Source organism: Podarcis tiliguerta (genome assembly GCF_965153285.1).
Source record: "Podarcis tiliguerta genome assembly, chromosome: 11".
Taxonomy (NCBI): domain Eukaryota; kingdom Metazoa; phylum Chordata; class Lepidosauria; order Squamata; family Lacertidae; genus Podarcis; species Podarcis tiliguerta.
Window position 1 is genome coordinate 35,645,239 of NC_139544.1, and position 21,083 is coordinate 35,666,321.

The following is a 21,083-nucleotide window of genomic DNA, read 5'->3' on the forward strand; positions in this document are numbered from 1 at the left end:
AAAGAAAGTGCAAACAGACTTCTCCATAACAACCTTTGTATGAGATTCAAGTAGGTAGCCGTGTTGGTCTGCTGAAGTCAAAATAAATTAAAACAATTCTTTAAAAGGATAGTTAAAAAGACTCTTCTTAAAAACCTAAAAACTCCCTTAAAAGAATCAAGTCTTCAAAAAAATTATATGATCTAAGAAAGTCTTTAAAAGAATCCTTCCAAAAGAATTTAAAAATTAAAATGTAGCACCTTAGAGACCAACTGAATAGTTTTAGGTATAAGCTTTTGTGTGCATGCACACTTCTTCAGATACCTTTGTATGGAGAGCCATAAACAATGGATACTACATGGTATTATCATCTCAGGAGGATAAAAAATAATCAGGAAGGGTGTCACAGTTTGCTCTTTGAGACTACTTTTGTACAGACTTGGCTGTTACAGATTTTGGTCCAAAACTGGGACTAAATCCCTGCTTGATCATTTTTGCTCAGTTCCACCATGGATAATTTTAATGGTCTTTAAAAAAACCCATGAAAAACAGATTTGGGGAAAACCCTGTATCCCAACACCTGGAGTTCTATATGGGACAAAAGCCCCTTCTACTCTGTGTCAGACAATGAAGGGGTAAATTCTCTTGAAACCGTTCACTGCTGGTATCTCAGGTCAGTGCACATGGGGTGTGGGGAATGGCCAGGCTCAGTATAAGGCAGTTTCCTATTTTCCTATGTGATCTAGGGTGGGCAGACTTGCAAGAGCTGCTTGGTTGGGTTATTAGAATTTCCACCAACCAGAGCCTGCTGTAAAACAAGTACTGATGTTTTTGGCATCTGTCCATCTTGGGAGACAATGAAAGAGTGTGCTTTTGGGGTGATGTCAAACCCTTGAAGAGCAATTGGTCCTGCTGTAACTGTAGAGACTGATACAGGAGAGACATGTTTTGTTGCAGGTAGGGCAGATGAAGGCGCCCAGATGTGCTGATGCAGGTGTACCATGGCATTTCTTCTTTTTGTGCTCCTCCCAGCAGTCATTTCTCCTCTGGGCACTGCTGTGCATAAATGACCTGATTGTCTCTATCCACTGCAGTTGTCTGCAAGGGATTCTCACACAGCAGGGTTAATATTGTCAGCCTTCATGTCACATTTGCAGAATTCTTTGTAATGCAGAGTTGGTCTGCCAATGGGCCTGGTGCCTGAAGCCAGCACCCTGTACAGCATGTCCCTGGGGATCCTGCCATCTTCCACTCTGTGAACATGACCAAGCCAATGTAGATGTTGCTGAGACAGGAGTGCAAGCATGCTGGGAATGTGGGCTTGAGAGAGCACATCTTTCTTTGAGACTTAGAATTAAATAATTCTGAGTTCAGGAGTTTGTTTAGAATGTCATGGTCATTTCACACATAAAATCCCATTCCTGGTTCCCCCAAGATTTATTCATTTCAGGAATATAATTTTGCTTGTGGGGCAAATGATTTTGCAAATCATTGGGGGACCTACCAGTTGATCATCCAGAGCCACCTTCTGCCCACAGACCCCCTTCAGATATTTGTATTGGAATTTAGTACCTGCTCAGAGTCACGCTGCCCTGATTTTTTTAAATATTAAAATTGACAAGCCCAGTTCTCAACCTACATCCCAAAGGACCAAGGCCCACTTTAGTGCAAAATAAAAAGCAGAATAAGGAACTGAAAGGTAGGCTGGCAGGCAAAGCCTCAGTTCCATCCCCTGTGTTTAAAGAAAATTGCTATTGATGGGAGAGCTCTTAATGCAAATGAGCTAAAAGGAGCTTTTGCTGGCATATGACTTGCTGACTTAATTGAGCCCTTCTTTTTGTCATTTTTGTATTCAAGGAAGAACTTGTAGATTGCTTAATGGGAGCCGAGAGACGTGGTGTAGAATAAAATTCAACTGATCTCTCCCACAGCATCCCTAATAGCTTTTCATTCATAATTACAGTATTTCTAATGAGTGTTTTGGTGATGACAGAAATATACCATATATTATCCATTGCCTCATTCTGATGCAGGCTTTTTAGCTAATGGCTTGTAGGCATCAACCGCACACAGTCAACAATGAACCATAAAAAGGTTCACTGTTTATTCCTGAGTGTTGCATTTTATTTTCCCACCATGTTATTTGGAAAACAATGATTAATAATATGACGCTGTTCACATATTCATCTGCAATTTGATTAATGGAGTTCAGAGCAGGTTAGTTTGGCTGTCAGACAGGCTGTCGGATCAGGGTTCTAAGTGAGAAATTTCCAAAGCAGAGTAGCTGTGATATTTCCATGAACCCCCAGATGGCATTATAGCCTTGTTTTTCTAATGTGTTTGTTTTCATATTGGAGGAGTCGCAATCTTCAATTTACCCCCAATTTTCCCTCATCCTTATGGTGGATTTGAACAAAGGAATCACAGCCACACTCTCTTCTGTTTATTTTTAAAGAATCCAGTTTGTACACATCCAGGTACTCGAGTGCAATGGCTGTGAACTCATCCATGAGAGATGAAATCATGTCCGTTAACTGTGTTCAGCATATTAAAGTCCACGGGATAACGAGGTCCTGCAGCAACTCTTCAGTAAAAAGCACCATTCAGATTTTAAAGATCATAACTATAGCCAAATTAGTTACATTCCAACAGCTTTATGAGAAAAGTGTGAATTCAATTATGACTAAGGTTTTATTACACATGGCTATTAAACTGATGCCACATTATAGCAGAATCCATATAGGATTATTGTAGCAGTGGGCAGTTGGACACTGAAGGGGGTGGGGGGGGAGGGCATGTTGTCATGGAACACATGTTAATTGTTTTAAAAGCAAAACCACTTTCCCTTTTTGCTACTATTTGTAGTCTGCTTTCTGGATTATGGCAGAGTGGGTGGTTTTCACTTAGAAGATCCTTGGGTTCAATGTATGCTGCCTACCCTCAGAGAAGACGGGCTCTTTGGGAGAAGAGATAGCTCAGGTGAGATCTCCACCTGAGACTCTGAAGATTTGCTGCCGTTAGTCCAAATAGCCTAGTCTACAAGGATCAGTTTCCTTAAAGATGCTTGAATTCTGTGGTGTGAATTGGAGAAAGAAAACGTTACCGGGACTAGCTGAGGCTGATGGGAGTTGTAGGCCAAAACATTTTGATAATGGCACCAGCTTTGCAAAGGCTGCTGTAGGCTTACAGTACTGTTTAACAAACATAACACAAAAGGAGAGAGGTGGAGAGGTAGCAGGCAAACTTAAGCACTGAATCCTTAAAGTTGTGTAATTGTTCTTATGACGATCAGCTTGACTGGAGATGGTACAGTAGGAGCTAAATGTCAGCAAGTTCTGCCTAGCCTCTGTGTCCCATCTCTCTCTTTGCTGTAGCCAACAGTTCGGTTGGGGGGGAGAGAAGGAGCCCAAAGGCACTGTTATGTTATTGTTTAGCATGCCCCAAGCTGTTTAATGAACTCACAGATGAATATCTCTTGTATATCTCTTCTGCTATTCATTTTAGAAGGCTGATTGTTCTCTATGCAGTTTGGAGGCCTCTTGTTGTTGTTGTTGTTGTTGTTGTTGTTTAGTCATTTAGTCGTGTCCGACTCTTCATGACTCCATGGACCAGAGCACGCCAGGCACTCCTGTCTTCCACTGCCTCCCGCAGTTTGGTCAAACTCATGCTGGTAGCTTCAAAAACACTGTCCAACCATCTCATCCTCTGTCCTCCCCTTCTCCTTGTGCCCTCCATCTTTCCCAACATCAGGGTCTTTTCTGGGGAGTCTTCTCTTCTCATGAGGTGGCCAAAGTATGGAGCCTCAGCTTCAGGATCTGTCCTTCCAGTGAGCACTCAGGGCTGATTTCCTTAAGAATGGAGAGGTTTGATCTTCTTGCAGTCCATGGGACTCTCAAGAGTCTCCTCCAGCACCATAATTCAAAAACATCCATTCTTTGGCGATCAGCCTTCTTGATGGTCCAGCTCTCACTTCCATACATCACTACTGGGAAAACCATAGCTTTAACCATACGGACCTTTGTTGGCAAGGTGATGTCATAACAAAATTTTGCATTGTGGTTGTGGGTTGTGAGGAGCAGGTTTTCACTTATGTATGGATCCCAATCAAGATGGCAGACTGAAACTTTCAAAAACGGCACTGATTTTAACCCCTGATTTCAAAACCGCGCCGACTGTTTTTGTTTGTTTCTTGAGATTCTCAAACAACCCTGGGTATGTGGCTGTTAGTACTTGAGAAGCAGGCAAGCCTGAAGAGCTTTCATCCTCCATGATTCGAATAAGGCAAACAGAGATGGCATGACAGCAACCCAGTCAGAAAAGCTGACTATCTGAAGTCTGCATCACCGCTACAGCTTAGGACTGGCAGCTTTTTAAATTTTTAAGCAGAGGTGGGGGATCTCAGGGAACCTCTGTCTTTCTGGCCCTCAGGGATCTCTCTCCCTAGGTCACAAAACCTATCCCCAGGTCATGCTGCTTAACAACTCTGCTCCATTTTGTCCTTGAGTGCTTTTGCCTGACTTGAATGTGCCTTTGATAAGGCCTCTTGATTGCCTGGATTCAAGATGGAGGGGGAGGGGTGTATAGAAATCTCTGACTTGTGTGTGGCTGAAACAAAGTCTACTATACACATGTAAGAGTCACATTGGAAGCTCTGCTCACCTTTTGCCTCAGGCCCTGCACAACATTAATGTGTTGCTCCCAGAAGGTTGCCCATGAAGGAATACAGCCCTCCAGCTGAAAAAAATGTTATCGACCCCTATTTCAAAACCCCTTGAGCATTCAGTGAATCAGGAGTGGATCCAATATCTTGTGAGCTGAGGATATAAGCAGATGGAACATGGTTGCTATGGATGAAGCCTGCCAGAATCTTTTCATAACATAGATCCTGTATGTGGTCATGCAACCATAGCAGGGCAGGGACCAGGGGAAGAATGAGCACTTGGAGGAGCAAAGAGAGAAGAAACACAATGGTGAATCTGCAGCAGCACAACTGGGTGCCTTCATCTGCCCCAGCTGCAACAAAACATCTCTCTCCCGTATCAGTCTCTACAGCCACAGCAGGCGCTGTAACTCTCCAACAGTTTGACTTCACCCCCAAAAGTGTACTCCTACATTTTCTCCTGAGACAGATGGGTGCCAGCCAGTTATAGGAGCCTCATGCCGGTATCTGAACTCCTAATCCTCATCCTATGAACTGTCTGTGTAGCAACTGGTGGCAAGTATCCACACTATCATCAGCATCCAAGCAATTAGAGTAAAGGTAAAGGTACCCCTGCCCGTACGGGCCAGTCTTGACAGACTCTAGGGTTGTGCGCCCATCTCACTCAAGAGGCCAAGGGCCAGCGCTGTCCGGAGACACTTCCGGGTCACGTGGCCAGCGTGACATCGCTGCTCTGGCGAGCCAGAGCCGCACACAGAAACGCCGTTTACCTTCCCGCGAGTAAGCGGTCCCTATTTATCTACTTGCACCCGGGAGTGCTTTCGAACTGCTAGGTTGGCAGGCGCTGGGACCGAACAACAGGAGCGCACCCCGCCGCGGGGATTCGAACCGCCGACCTTTCGATCGGCAAGCCCTAGGCGCTGAGGCTTTTACCCACAGCGCCACCCGTCCCTTTAATTACCCGTAATTTAAGTACCCGTAATTAGAGTACTCCAGGCCTATTGGAGATTATGCACAATGACTGGAGAATGTACAAAATGTAGTCAATATATGCACATTTTCCAAGGCCTGTTGCAGATTATGTATATTGACCAGGAAATTTGCATAATTCCCTCTTCATGGATTGCTTAAGTGCATATTCTCCATACATAAGGCCAGGTGAATGTGCACAATGGTTGGTTGTTACGCATTAACTGCTCAGCTGCTCCTGGTATCCAGCAACCACAGAGAAATACAATCTGTGCCACAGCTGGAAGGCAAATTAAGGTAGTGGGTGGCTGGAGTTTCACTGGCTGTGCTTTGCAGTGTGCCAAGCCATCATTTAAGAAAAAAAGAAGTTTTTTAAAAGGTAGGGGCAAGGGGCATGAGATCTAGGAATGTCCAACACAAAAGACCTAGGACTTGTGCATCACTGCTTAAAACTGTATTTCTGTCTTTCCCACATGCCCACCAACAGCAACAGAGTAGTTCAAAAGTGTTTTTAAGTGGCACAAGCAATATAGTTCTAACTCTTCACCCTAATGCTTTGAGCTCAAATTCATGTCTAGTTTCTCCGGCTCTCTACCAGCAAATCCTTTGAGGTATAGATGTAAAGCCTGCCTCATTACTCATCTAGTCCCTTTATTCTGCCTAAAACCACAGAACTAAATGTAGCAAGTTCACATGCACTTTGAAATTTGTGAGCTATATTGTGCTTGGCCTATTAACAGAATTTGAAACAATTGTGCTTTTTCCTATGTGGTGTATGGTGTGTCTCACGTATGTGAAAGAATAGTAACTATTGGGGGGGACAATCACATGTGCACATATATTTCTTCGTAGAACTGGAGTTTACAAACCTTGCAACATCAGAAAAGGAAATGAGTGTGTTTACACTGCTAGTAAGATTACCAGGAAGTTATTGCCTAGACATATATAATCTGCATTCCTAGGGCCTTAGCAAATGTTCTCACAAAGCATCTTAGATCAGGGGTAGGGCACCTTTGGCTGCCCAGCTGTCAATGGACTCCATCTCCCATCATCCCTTATAATTGGCCATGCTAACTAGGACTGCTGGAAGTCGCAGTCTGGAACATCTGGAAGTTCACAGATTCTCCATCTCCGCTCTAGACGGATCTCCATTCTTTCCCTTTTGTCTTGTAGCCAGTAATGTCTCTAAGAAGTAACACATAGCAAGGGGCGAGGCACCAATGCCTGGAATAGTGAACCAGACCTTATCAACCCTAGAAGTAGTTTAGGATAGAATGTGGGACCTACAAAAAAATGTTGCAGCGTGGAGTGCTGCTGCTTAGGATACACCATTTACATTCCCACCTGTTTTGACACAAGCACACACACCAGCAACTCACCATTCCATAGTTCCTGAGCCTGCTCAGTTCTCATTGGGTTAGTTTGGCATTTCCTCTCCCCCCGCACCGCCTTCTTTAAAGCTTTCCCTATTTTGCAATCCTACTGGAGATAGCTCAATTATGGCTACGTAAGCATTGAAACTCACCTCTAAACATTGGAGGCAGGAGGAATTATATATAACCAGAAAGAGGCCTAGCTCCAATTTCATTGCCCTCTACTTCTTTCCAGTAGAAACCACTCTCATCTCCAAATCCTACCCTCTAGGAGGCCTTTCCTTTCACCTCCACTCTGATGTTTAGGTAGGAAGGGGGGTGCTAATCCAAATCATCTTTGAAGCACCACTTTCTGGCATGAACACTTTCGCAAGAATACTCTGATCCTCCATACCTATATGGGTGAATGATCATCCATAGAGGAGGAGTCTATAAGAACCGTCCATTGGGGAATGAGCTGAACCACTCTCTCTCTCTCTCTCTCTCTCTCTCTATATATCTCACTTAAACACTTAACCCAAATTGCTGTCACAGTGACTCATAATCTCCCCATGTATATTCTGATGTTGGAATGAGCACCAAAATGTTCTCTTTAAATAAAATTTAAAAAACTAGAAAGCTGGAATAAGATTAATTTAAATATAAAAGACATGCCAATGGAAATTAAGCTCTTACACTGTTAGCACTAGCCCATCAGATGTTAACAACATCTGATATGCAACAGTTTTACATATCCCCTTGTGGGAGAAAGATCAACTTGCGAACCGCTTTGTAAATCCGCCACAGTGTTAGAGTTAGGCTACTGTAGCTAAATGGCTTTTAGATATGCTTCTTCTTTTGAGCTACCATATTTACAAATGAAAGCTTTTCCAAACCACGTCTTTTAATATAATTTGCATATTTAGTAATACATTGATTAACATTAAACACGGATTATTGCAATTTATTTCAGAAACAGATGGGATGCATTAAGTGAAAAAAAAAAAAAAGCCAGCACATTTAAATAGAACAGACTCACTGGCTGACGACTGATGACTGATGAATACAAAAAGTTTGTTAATTGACAGGGGGAGTAGGAGGGGAAAGGCCTTTGGAGCACTGCTTTCTTTTTCAAGTGCTTTCCTTGCTAATGGTTCCATGAAGCTGGTAATAAAGTTAATTTAAAATGAATAATGTAGCTCAAAGGTGTGCTTCACTTTAATGAAAGCTGTAGCACAGATAAACGACAAAATCCTGACAGCAGAAGCAGATCGCAGTCTAAGAACCGAGTAGTGTAGGTGGGTGGGAGGGAGAGAGAAAGGGAGGGATAAATCTGACAAACTTCTTACCTCCTCTTTCCAATGCGATTTCCCTGGTCTTTTGCCTTGTCGTGGTATACAGGCCTACCACTAGATGGCACTGTACTATAAGATACACTATCTTCACCCACTTCCTTCTCAAATCTGTAGAGCTGGTTCTTCTTCACCAACCAAGATTGTCATCTTGCCAACTTTTGGGGGACCTTTCGCAAGCCAATCAAAACAGGGGTGCACTGATTTTAAACGGATGCAACCAGTAATTAAAGCTTTTGTTATAAGAACAAAAGAGGAGTCCTGCTGGATCAGAACAAAAGGCTCATCTAGTTCAGCATCTCCTTCTCATGGTGACCAACCAACCAGATTCTTCACATATATGTGCAGCACCCATTTGTTTTCTGCAGGTATTCAAGGACAGCAGAACTCATAAACTGACCTGGATGACTTCTTTCAGGCAGCAGATTTTACACGAGGGATAAGCAATTTTATAAGCAGCCAAGTTACATCAAACCCACGCTAACAGTCCTACCTAGCTTGCTACTGTCAGACCTGATAGACAGCAACACGTTTCTCATCTAGATTTCCAGGAGATGGAGCTGAGGAAACTCTAGGTTCCTGGAACCAGAGGCCCTTTAACACAGCCTTCCCCAGTCTGGTGCCCTCTAGATATTTTGGACTACAAATCCCAGCCACCATTCAGCATGTTGGAGAAGGCTACTTTAACTAATATTGCTGCTGGCCTCCAGTAGTAAAGTCAAACCTCTGTGTTAGCAGCACCAAAGTGACCTCCTCGAGAGTCTAGGGTGGTCCTGGCCTGCCCAGCTGACAAGACTCAGCCCTCTCAGCCTTGCTGATGTGGTCCAAGAAAGCAGAGCAATACGCTTGGCATCAGCTTGGCTGCAGGAGTTGTCGAAAGGATCCATAGAAGCCGCCATCCAGGCGTTTTAGGGACTCCACTCTGGATTTGTGGCCTTTTCTTCTCCCGAAGATATCCAGCAAGGCACCAAAGGTTTAGGATCAGAGTTTTCCTTCTTTTTGATGGGTTGATGAGCCCCATCTGCCCCTCATTTCCCTCTACAGCACATGCAGGAACCACCTTCTTGAGCATTGGACCCACTATTGGTCTCATCTGCTCAATCTGTCAGGATGTGGCTGGTGTCACATGCTGACAGTTTCTAGGAGCCACAGGTGAGAGCTGAGTGCAGGCTGGGGACCAAAGGTGGACAAACTACCAGAAGAAGCATGACATGTCTCCCAGCAGAGGTATTACCCATCCCCTGACATCCTTGACACTCCACTTGATGGTATGGACCAGGCATAGGCAACCTTCGGCCCTCCAGATGTTTTGTCCTACAACTCCCATGATCCCTAGCTAACAGGACCAGTGCCCAGGGATGATGGGAACTGTAGTCCAAAACATCTGGAGGGCCGAAGGTTGCCTATGCCTGTTAGGGACAAACAGAATCCAAATCCTCATGTGCTCTCCTACTGGCTATGTTGTGAAGCCTTAGGGCAGAGGTGGGGAATCTGAGGCCCTCCTCTCCCTTCTTTTTCTAGAAAAACAGCATTGCATTGCACCTTCCATTTATTTATGTAGTAAAATGATGAACTTTTGTAAAACCAATTTGGGGTGTTGCCTTTGTGGGGGGTTACCTGCTTTTCCCCCTCTTTTGTCTGTGTTTTATTTGTTTGTGGGCATGTAGGTGTTTGGATTGTTCTGAATTCCTAGCATTATCACGTTTTCCTTCTGTGAAATGGGTGTTTGGAAGTGGCCACAAGTATCTTAGATTTCCCAATGTGTGCCTGAGCCCAAAAGGGTTGAGGATCCTTGACAGAGTAGGTGAAATGGAGTAACTAAGCAAGTACAGATTTGTTCCAACAACAGGTCTAGCAGACATTTAGCCAAATTAATATAAAAGTTGAACTTATTGGCAGATTTGCTGCTGGCTGCTAAAAAGAACAAGACATGTTTTGTTTTTGCTATTTGGTCTTGGTCTTCTTTGCTCAGAGAGCTCAAGAAGACAGCAGGTCAGTCCTCTGCATGGACACCATTAGGAGTCCTCTGCTCCAATTATTTGCAATGCAAAGGGGGATCTTCCTAAACAACAAGACTCTGTTCTCTCCCACTGAATTTAGGCCTACCCTTTCAGAATATTAACTATACAATAGCAGAGTAATATATACAGTCTTCCTCAACATATCTACCAAAAGCCAACAACCATGCATCTCTATGAAATTAAAGGCTGCTATTTTTATCTCTCGCCCATCTCATTTTAAACTTCGGCTAAAAAATTGCTCTCCTGAACACCTTTATCACATCATCCCTCTGCCATTTTTCCATTTTAATGCTGTAGCTCTTTATTGCACTTCTATATACCGATAGGAGAGACAGCCATTCATCACAACGAAGCTGTGTGTAAAACACACAAGAGTACAAACCAACAGGCTTATGCTTTTGCAGAACAGCTGAACTACACCGAGGCCCACAAACTAATTAATCTGGTGTGCTTGGATTTAATTAGATTTATCCTCTAATTCCTTGAGAAAATTACTGGTCAGAATGGGGCATGAGCCAGTCACCATGCCATTATAGCATCATAATTTATGGTTTGTTGCTGTTGCAACCAGTCGTATCATTATGGCAATTCTGTGGGTCGTTGATATTGTTGTTGCTGTTTTTTAGTCATGTCCGACTCTTCGTGACCCCATGGACCAGAGCATGTCGTTGATATTACCACATGCCTAACAGCCAACTCTGAGCAAACCCATGTCATGGCACCAGATGTGGGTGGGCAGAGCTGGAGTGGATCTGTTTATGCACTATCCAGGCACTATGGAAGGGTGGGGAAATTGTTCAATTTTCATCAGCTGCAGCAGCATGGCCAATGATCAGGGATGATGGGGGATGGAGTGCAACAACAACTGGAAGGCCGCAGGCACAGCTTATTCCATCTCAAAATCTCAGGACTAGGAATGATGCGGCAATGTTAATGGTCAGGCGGAAGACAGGTAAAACTGCTTTGAGCTACACCACCCTGGTGCTGGCATAGCAATCAGGCCTAATGCTGGTGAGCGATGGCAGCGGGTCTAACTTGGGATCTGGACGATCTCAGGCTGGCTTAGTTCCTCCCCACTGCCACTGGTGGGAATCCTGCACTTTTGGTCCAAATAGCAATGTTTCTAGAGCAGCAAGAGACTGCAACGAGCTTTAAAGCATCCCTGTACTGCACACCTATTCCATCAGCCCCTGCAGTCAGGGATGATGGAAGAGACCACTGTTTGAAACCCTGAAGAGTTGCTGCCTGTAGACATTACTGAGCTAGATTGGCCAATGGCCTGGTTCACTATAAGGCAGCTCCCAATGTCCCTAAGCATCTAATAGCATATGGAGAGGTGGCAGCAGAATGAGGGCTTGATTACTAACATTACCTACCAAGGGCTCTCATTAGAAAAATGAGGAATGCACAAAGCTTACAGTGCAAGACTTTCTAAGCAACTGGGGCTTAGAAGGACAGCATCACCTGGTGTTGCTATGACGTTCCATGTCTAACACGTGGATGAGCCCCTACCCACCTGTTAAATTTGGCCCACTGGGGTGAGGAGATTGTTACCTGGCCCACCGACCAGAAAAGGTCCCCCAGTCCTATTCTAGATGTTGTTGTTGTTGTTTAGTCGTTTAGCCATGTCCGACTCTTCGTGACCCCATGGACCAGGGCACGCCTGTTGCCTTTGTCCATGGAGTTTTCTTGGCAGGGATGCTGGAGTGGTTTGCCGGTTCCTGCTCCAGGTGGATCACATTTGGTCAAAACTCTCCACTATGACCTGTCCATCTTGGGTGGCCCTGCACGGCATAGCTCATAGCTTCTCTGAGTTATTCAAGCCCCTTTGCCACGACAAGGCAGTGATTCATGAAGGAGATTCTGAACTGCAACTTTCATTAGCCCCATCAAGCTTGGCAAGTGGCCAGGAAGTTTTAGTCTGGCAACAGCTAGAGATCCACAGGTTCCTCAGTCCTCCTCTAGAATGTCAGAACTATTTCAGAGAAGCCCCAACAGTCAACTGTGATTACCTATCTCAATTAGAACAGCACCAGAAGAACATAAAGGATCCCATTTGTTCAGAAATCCTGTGAATATACCCCTAGTTGGTACTATTTATACCTACAACAGCAGCCCAAACAAATATGTTTAACTACATTTCTAAAACTTTCTCAGGCTGGAGCTTTGATAGGTCTCCAAAAGATGAGCATCACCATTATGGTGATGCAATCATGTCTTTGTGTACCTCCTGGTACTGCAGCTCTAGTTAAAAGAGCCCTCTTGGTCAGAGATTATGATGAGGCAGGGCAGAGAAGACTATCACTTTGAGTATGCTGGATGCAAAGGGCTCTCCTTTCCCCTAGCTTTCCACAGTCTATGGGTCTATGCTGGTATTTGCAATACCAGCCCAATGCATCTTACTGCCTGTAGCAGAGTCCCAATATGTCACTGCTGCTAGCAGGTAACACTTAGGAATGGACGAATATGCCAGTTTTGGGTTCTCTCAGTTTCTCATTTTTTCAATCTTATGTCCAGTTCTCCACATTTCCATCTCAGAAATGTTTTTAAATTCCACACATTGTGTCTGCACAATGCTGCCCCAGCTGCCCATCACGCCCATTTTCTTTCACAATTCTCTGAATACAGATATTTAGGTATGCAGTTTTCCCCAACATACACATTTTTGCAAGCATTTTCCCCTGGAACTGCAAACTTTGGAGAGAAGTGTGAATTGCAAAGCAGAGCGTAATTTCAGCATGCATGTTGCTTCATTTGGTGCAAATTAAATAGGCTCTCATTAAAATGCAAACTGAACGAAAATTCTCCCCATCCCTACCGACACTTGTGGGCCTGTTGGGGGCTGGGTGACTTTTCCGCACCTTCATCTCTTCCTCCCACCCCATGACTGAAGCCAGTTGGTTCACTGTGCTGCATGGCAGTGCGGGCTCTGTTTGTTTCATGGGGGAAGTGTATACCCGTTTTTACAAAGGAGCTGCAGAGCAATCCCTAGGACATATCTAAGGTTTCCAGGTTTACACATTTGGAGACATGTGTGTAAAATCATACAACTGAAAGAAAGCCAGTGGGGTCATGTAGTTCAATCCCCTGCCTTCAAGCAAAATATCCTGTACACGAACAATGAGTACCTACCTCCACAATGCACTTATACCTCCACCACAGCCATGCAACAGTAAATAAATTTGTGCCTAAATAACCTCGCCTAAATGGATTATGGATTAGGCTGCATATCTAAACACAATCAAGATATACCACCTTTAAAAAATCATTATAATGCTTAGCTTTGTTACTTAATAAAGAACAGAATATACGTGCATTATTATTATTATTTTGTACCCTGCTATATTTGTGGTTTTAGTTGGAGTTCTATATATCAACAATAACATTGGATCTCAATTATTATAAAAATGGAAATCCTTTGTTCAAAATGTGGCTTGGAGCAGCTGAAAGTCGGAGCTTCAGCTGCAGTATAAAAATTACCCCAAAATTACAAACTACCCTTCTTCAAAGTTTGATTAAATACTCCAAAGTGCTTTAAAAAGGGGTCAGTTTACCCCTTTTGCCGCTATCAGGGATTATACTAACATGACATGTTTGCCTCCTATTGTGAGTTGCGAAAATCCCCCTGTATCCAATGTGTTTTGTTTGGATTGAGATGGCATGCAGTTGATGGCTGTGACCTTCATGGTGGCTTAGATCCCTGGCTGGCACTGATTTTTGATTTAGTGCCGATCTGCTGCGCTTGTCACAGGCTGCAAGGTGCTTTCCATGCACTAATGGAACAGCTCAAGGGCAGAGGGGCCCTGTAAATGTCTATCTCACACCAGCAATGTGTTAAATAGAGAGCTGAGTTTTCTACATGTGAATGACAGACACTGAAATTGCATATGGAAAGGAACACAGAGCTCTTGCACCCAGATCGCTGCTGGAAAATAAATAACTGCAATTGTAAAAGTGCAAACCTGCTCTTGTTCCAGGTGCTAATGAATATATATGCAGAGTGTTAAAACCGAATGCTTAAGACAAATACTGATAATATATCTTCATTTAATACAAGAGGGATAACAGTGTACATTCAAGACGCTGTATTAAACACCATTCAAGTGAAGGGAATCTCACTGGGGATGGGTTTGTGCTTATGTGTCCAGCGATGCATCTAAAGTTGCTAATAAATTTTGTTACTTAATGATATATTCAGCTGAATGAATTCAGCCAGAAATTTTGCCTTGTAAGAAATCATCAGAATATTTTGCATGCTGCCCTAAGCCAAAATTAGGAAGGGTAGTATATTTATTGTCTTACCTTAGTTGTGAAATTTCATGTGCAATATGATCAATGCATTGCTATTTACAAAGATTATACTTCCATGGCAGTCAATGGATACTTTCCCATAAATACAGCATTTTTAACCCAATTGCATAGAGAAAGAGAATAATATGCAAAAAAACCCCCACAATTTGCAGCATTTAAAAGAATCTGAATATATTCTATAGATTTATACATAGGCCTTTGGCTAATTAAACCATCTATGGCCTTTTAAACTGTTTATTGTTTTTGTTTGTTACTATACCGGTATTATGTATTTTTGTGGTTTTATGTTGCAAAGCACCCTGTGCTCTTCGGATGAAGGAAGGTATAGAAACTTTATAAATAAAATAAAAATAAATAAATTAATGTTTGATATTGGCTCAAGGTATTGATATTGAACTCAATGGGAGCTACTTCTAACTCAACATTTATAGGATTTCACTGTTGGATAATTCAATCCAGTTTGACTTATGTGTAGTCAAGAAAGGGAACCTGGAAGTGTAGCTTGTGCTTGACCCCTAGCATCAACAGAAGTTGGCTTGGACTGCTTCCCGGCTTCAAAGGGAATAAATTAAGAGCTACAGGTTCCATTTCAGAATTTAGAGGGAGACTTCAGTCAGGAAAGAATCACAGTGAGGAGTAAATATCTGGTTTTAACCCTCATAACAGTATTTATACACCACAGCAGCTTTAGCAATAGGTGAAAAACCAACCCCCTTTTAAGCAAAGAGATTTGTGCTATGCTTGGCTAGTGCAGATAAAGATAAAGGGACCTCTGAACGTTAGGTCCAGTTGTGGCCGACTCTGGGGTTGCGGCACTCATCTTGCTTTATTGGCCAAGGGAGCCAGTGAACAGCTTCCAGGTCATGTGGCCAGCATGACTAAGCCACTTCTGGTGAACCAGAAGTGGAAACGCCATTTACCTTCCTACCAGAGCGGTACCTATTTATCTACTTGCACTTTGACGTGCTTTCGAACTGCTAGGCAGGAGCAGGAACCGATAAATGGGAGCTCACCCCATCGCGGGGATTCGAACTGCTGACCTTCTGATCGGCAAGCCCTAGGCTCTGTGGTTTAACCCACAGCACCACCCGCGTACAGACATCCATTTAATATGGGGATGGGGAACCTGTGGCCCTCTAAATCAACTTCCATCAGCCCCCGCAGTCAGAGATGATGGAAGAGACCACTGTTTGAAACCCCGAAGAGTTGCTGCCTGTAGACCTTACTGAGATAGATTGGCCAATGGCCTGGTTCAGTATAAGGCAGCTCCCAATGTCCCTAAGCATCTAATAGCATATGGAGGTGGCAGCAGAATGGGGGCTTGATTACTAGCATTACCTACCAAGGGCTCTCATTAGAAAAGTGAGGAATGCACAAAGCTTACAGCGCAAGACTTTTCTTGCCTCGCGCACGTTGGTGAAATTGTTCAGGAGCATTTCATTTATTCCCCATTAACTTCTCCTCCATAATGCCACCAAGGTCAGGCAGACCTTGGTTCATCTGCTACATAAGTGCCGGTTGCTTAAGTTAAAGCTGCTGTGGGACAAAGTATCTGAAAACATTTCCACCTTTCAAATTTGTGAATTGGTGTAGAACCTCGGGGCAAATTTGTGTCAGCTCCTCTTCTGCCTGTCTGTCACTGCACTCCTCTTTCAAATTTTCCACAGTTGCATATCTCCCTGCGGCTTCCCCTCCGCAGTCCTACATGCAATAATGCAACCTGATAGCTTAAATACCCATTTAATATCAGTAAAGGGGAAATGTTTCAATCGGCCTTTTAGAGGTGGTGGTAGTTGGTTACACCTACACCCCGCAAATAATAATAATAATAATTCCCTATAAAACACAGAAAGTATTTACAATGAATGGATAAATCCCATTGGAACAGTGTGGGACCGTGTGTAATTTCTGCAGTGGTGCAAACTTCCACTCTTCAGATTCAGTGATATCTCAAAAGCCAACTCATTTTTGCATAACCTTCTCCTTCTTTGGGTACACACACACACACACACACACACACACACACAGTGTTCAGAGGCATCCACTGTTTGCATGAGCAGCCAGGCCTTTATGCAAGGCGCAAGACTAGGTATACTTACTTGGGAGTAAGTCCCATTGAACTCAGTAAGACCTACTTCTCAATAAACATACAGAGGTTGGGACTGCATGTTGTAAGTAGCATAGTTGACAAGCTCTATTTCATGGGTAGGGAACCTCTAGCCCAGCGGTAGGCAACCTAAGGCCCATGGGCCACAAGTGGCCCATGGGGGTCGTTTAACTGGCCCACAAGCCACCCCCGAACTGAACCACCCACTTGGTCCCCACGTGCTGCGCTAAACTGGCACAGTGCGGTGCAGGGACTCGCTTTCACAGTGCTGGAAATCATGTCTGCGCATGCTCAGATGCCGAAAATCACATCTGTGCAAACACTGACTCTGGAAATCGTGTCTGCACCAACACAGATGCTGGAAATCGCAGTCGTGCTCTCACGCACACACACAATCTGGCCCACAGAGGGATCTCCACTGGAGTGAACTGGCCCAGGCAAGTTAAACCTTGCTGACCCCTTCTCTAGCCCATGCGGTTGGATGGGAGCGGGGTGTAAGGCCTCCCAGGCTTCTATCAGGACCTTGGGATTCTCCCTGTGTCCTCCATAAGCCACACTCCTCACAAGCCCTGCTTTGTGCCCTTCTCCAGTGCTTTTGCTCAAACTGTAGTAACAGTGATAATCCCTCTTGCTTGCCTGGATGGAAGAGAAAAAGAGCAGTGGTTGTGTAGGAACTTCTTGCTCTTGTGTGACTGGAATGTAGCCTATTCATCAAAGGGTCACATCCTTTGCCCTGCCCACTTTTGCTTCTGGCTCTGCCCATCACTGACATGTGATCCACTCATCCCCCAAGTCCGCTCATGAGTAAATGTGCCACACTTTAGCCAAAAAAGGGTCCTTACCCTTGCTCTTAGTCAGGCTTGGGGAATCTTTGGCCCTCAAGATGTTGCAGTACCCCTTTTCCCCAGAAGGGGTTTGGTGAGCTGTAGTCCAGCAATGTCTAGAGGGTCACAGGTAAAGGTAAAGGGACCCCTGACCATTAGGTCCAGTTGTGGCCGACTCTGGGGTTGTAGCGCTCATCTTGCTTTATTGGCCGAGGGAGCCGGTGTACAGCTTCTGGGTCATGCGGCCAGCATGACTAAGCCGCTTCTGGCAAACCAGAGCAGTGCACAGAAACACTATTTACCTTCCCGCCAGAGTGGTACCTATTCATCTACTTGCACTTTGACGTGCTTTCGAACTGCTAGGTTGTCAGGAGCAGGGACCGAGCAATGGGAGCTCACCCCGTCGCAGGGATTCGAACCATCGACCTTCTGATTGGCAAGCCCTAGGCTCTGTGATTTAACCCACAGCTCCACCCGCGTCCCAGAGGGCCACAGGATCCTGCTCTAAATGAAGGTTTTTTTATTGAATTGTTTACAGTTTTGCTTATGGAAAGGGTTGCCAAAATGTAATATTTATCAGAACCAGCACATGTCCTGATACTTCAGTGCCTAATGTTGTAGGTACTTCACAAAGGTATTTGTTTATCTGCTTACTTATGTTATTAAGAAATGCACCTGATTATTGGGGCTCTAGCTTGTGAAAGCTTGTGCCACAGCAAAATTTGCTGGCCTTTCGTTTACCCCAATCCAATGGAAGTTCATACTCATAAACAAGGGGGCTTATTCCCTAGGAAGTAAATCATGTTGAAGTCCATTGGATGTCCTTCTGAGTAAGCATGTTTAGATGTTTAGCATTGTGCTGCATTGCTGTAATCCTGTCCACACTTACCTGAGAGTCAGCCTCCTTGAATTTAGCATGGCAGAAAGGCAGAAGATTGGACTGTTAGTTTATAATATGCCATAGGCAGAACCCTTTGCTCTTTCTGTAACAGACTAAGGCGCCTATCCCTCTATAAATTTATTATTATTATTATTATTATTATTATTATTATTATTATTATTAATGCAACTACTATTTTGATGACTACCATATTAAGGGCACCGGCAATTTGTGGATCATTCTTTCAGGTTTCTTAATCAATTCTGCACAAACGATCATGTTAACTATTAATGAAATAATATTTAAAAAGAAAAATGTTCCTGGAATCCTGCAACATTTTAATGGCTCATTAAAATCATTAGTAATACTAATATTAGAAAGAACTTCCTTCATCTTTCAGGGAACCCCAAAATAAATCATAATCAAACATTTGCTAATGCATAGGCAGAGAAATAATTTATACGTTGCTGGCATATAGGCATCGCGTCCTCTTCAAAAGATGATCTAGTAAGGTCACACCATGCAAACATTTGCAACTAGTTCTGCCTTTGGAAACTCACTGTAGACGATATTCTCTTCTAATTTTCATTAAGTACGCTGAATATTGTTTATGTTGTTTTTTTTTATCTATGAGAAAAATATATAGTGTGCCTATCATCCAGCCGGGGCCTTCGTGGAACTCTAGATGCAAACAATGACATGCTTCACTGACCTGAATGACTTACAAAAGCCATTTATATTCAGTACTCTCATTTAGGCTATCTTTAAAAATGAGTAAGAGACATATATTAATAGCAAGAAACGGGGAGGATGATTGCATCACTACCCATCTCCAGACTTATTGCAACACTTCATTCTCCATCAGTTCAACTGACATGGGAATGTAAATGTCGTATATAATAGTCAGATAAAAATTTTACTACAGAGAGGAAAGGAGCCAAGATGCACCATTTCCATCACTTTAGGGCCCAATTTAATCTCAGCCCAAAGGCTCCCTCACATCTCGCACACACTTATACGGGAATAAGGGCCACTTCACACATTTCAAAATGCCTGCATATATAACATTTACACATGAAAACAGGGTGTATGTGGCTTTTCTTCCCATGCATGGTGATTTTCTGTGGCTCTTCCCAGCACAGGAAGACTGTATGTACACAGTGCAAATGTAGAGCTAATATATGGTGTGTGATCACTAAATAGAGCTATCTACCTTCTGCAATGGAATTTTGCGATGTGTGACGTTTCTCATGATTACTCAGAAGTAAGCTCTATTGCATTCTATGGAACTTACTTCCAAGTAAGTGACAGGGGTTGCCACCAGAGTTTCCATGGATGCCCCTGTATGGAATACACAGAAAATATACTATGAAGACGATGAGTTAATTGGCATCCAACAATTATCTCTCTGAGGGCTTATTTAGAGTCTGGGTAGGGGGTTGAATCTGCTTAACTATCCTTAGTTTGCATTGTAATACCTGCTTGACCACACCACCATTTGTACCAGCAGAGGCCAGTTGTATCAGCAGAGTTCTGAGGTGTGCCACCACCTCCCCTTATTTCCTCTAGCTCTGGCCAGGTAAGAATTCCAGAGCTATGAGCCACTAACTGCGTCTAGCTAGCCCCTTGTTGTCTCCATGGAACTTGCTTTCATCCTAGGCAACCAGTTAGTCTAGGAACAAAGCCCCAAAGCCAGAGGCAAGAAGGATGTTATCAGAAGATGAGACACAAAGGGAAAACAGAATGGCAATGTACAGTATATGAAACTAATGTTAAAAAGCTAGCCAACCTATGGAAAACTTTTAGTTATTATCTAGCAACTCTCGTAGTGAGCAAAGAGATGGTATAATAGGTGAAATTGGCCTAGGAAGAGATGGGGAAGGGGTAGCTGGTGCTTGCGATGAGGACCAGTACCATGGTTTAGCTTGATTAAGATGGGGGGGGGGGGAGATTTCCCTAATATAATATTTGACTAGTGTCCTCAGATATTTTTGTATGGCTATACCATCGCCTACCATCAGGTTATGAAGTCTATGTTGGTCCTCCATTTTGTACATCCCCTTTGAGCTTATGATGAGAAATATGTTGAAAGCTAGGGTACCACGTTGTTCTATAAATTTCTGTTCCTGATTGTATTATAGTCTGTGGCTTTTCCCTCGCTTTTATTGCAATCTGCTCTATTAACTATACTATACCAGAGAAGCGGACACGGAGCAATGGATCCAAACTACAAGAAAGAAGATTCCACCTAAACATTAGGAAGAACTTCCTGACAGTAAGAGCTGTTCAACAGTGGAATTTGCTGCCAAGGAGTGTGGTGGAGTCTCCTTCTTTGGAGGTCTTTAAGCAGAGGCTTGACAACCATATGTCAGGAGTGCTCTGATGGTGTTTCCTGCTTGGCAGGGGGTTGGACTCAATGGCCCTTGTGGTCTCTTCCAACTCTATGATTCTATGATTCTAATGAACTACATATTATAGGTATGAACATGTCAAACATGGGTTTTCATGAAAGACTCAGTTCTTGTGCATACTGCTTACTTTCTTTATGGTATGGAACATTGGACTGTGGGCCCTTTCTCAGGTCAAATTTTCCATGAAAAAAATTGACCTGGTGAATGACGCATTAGA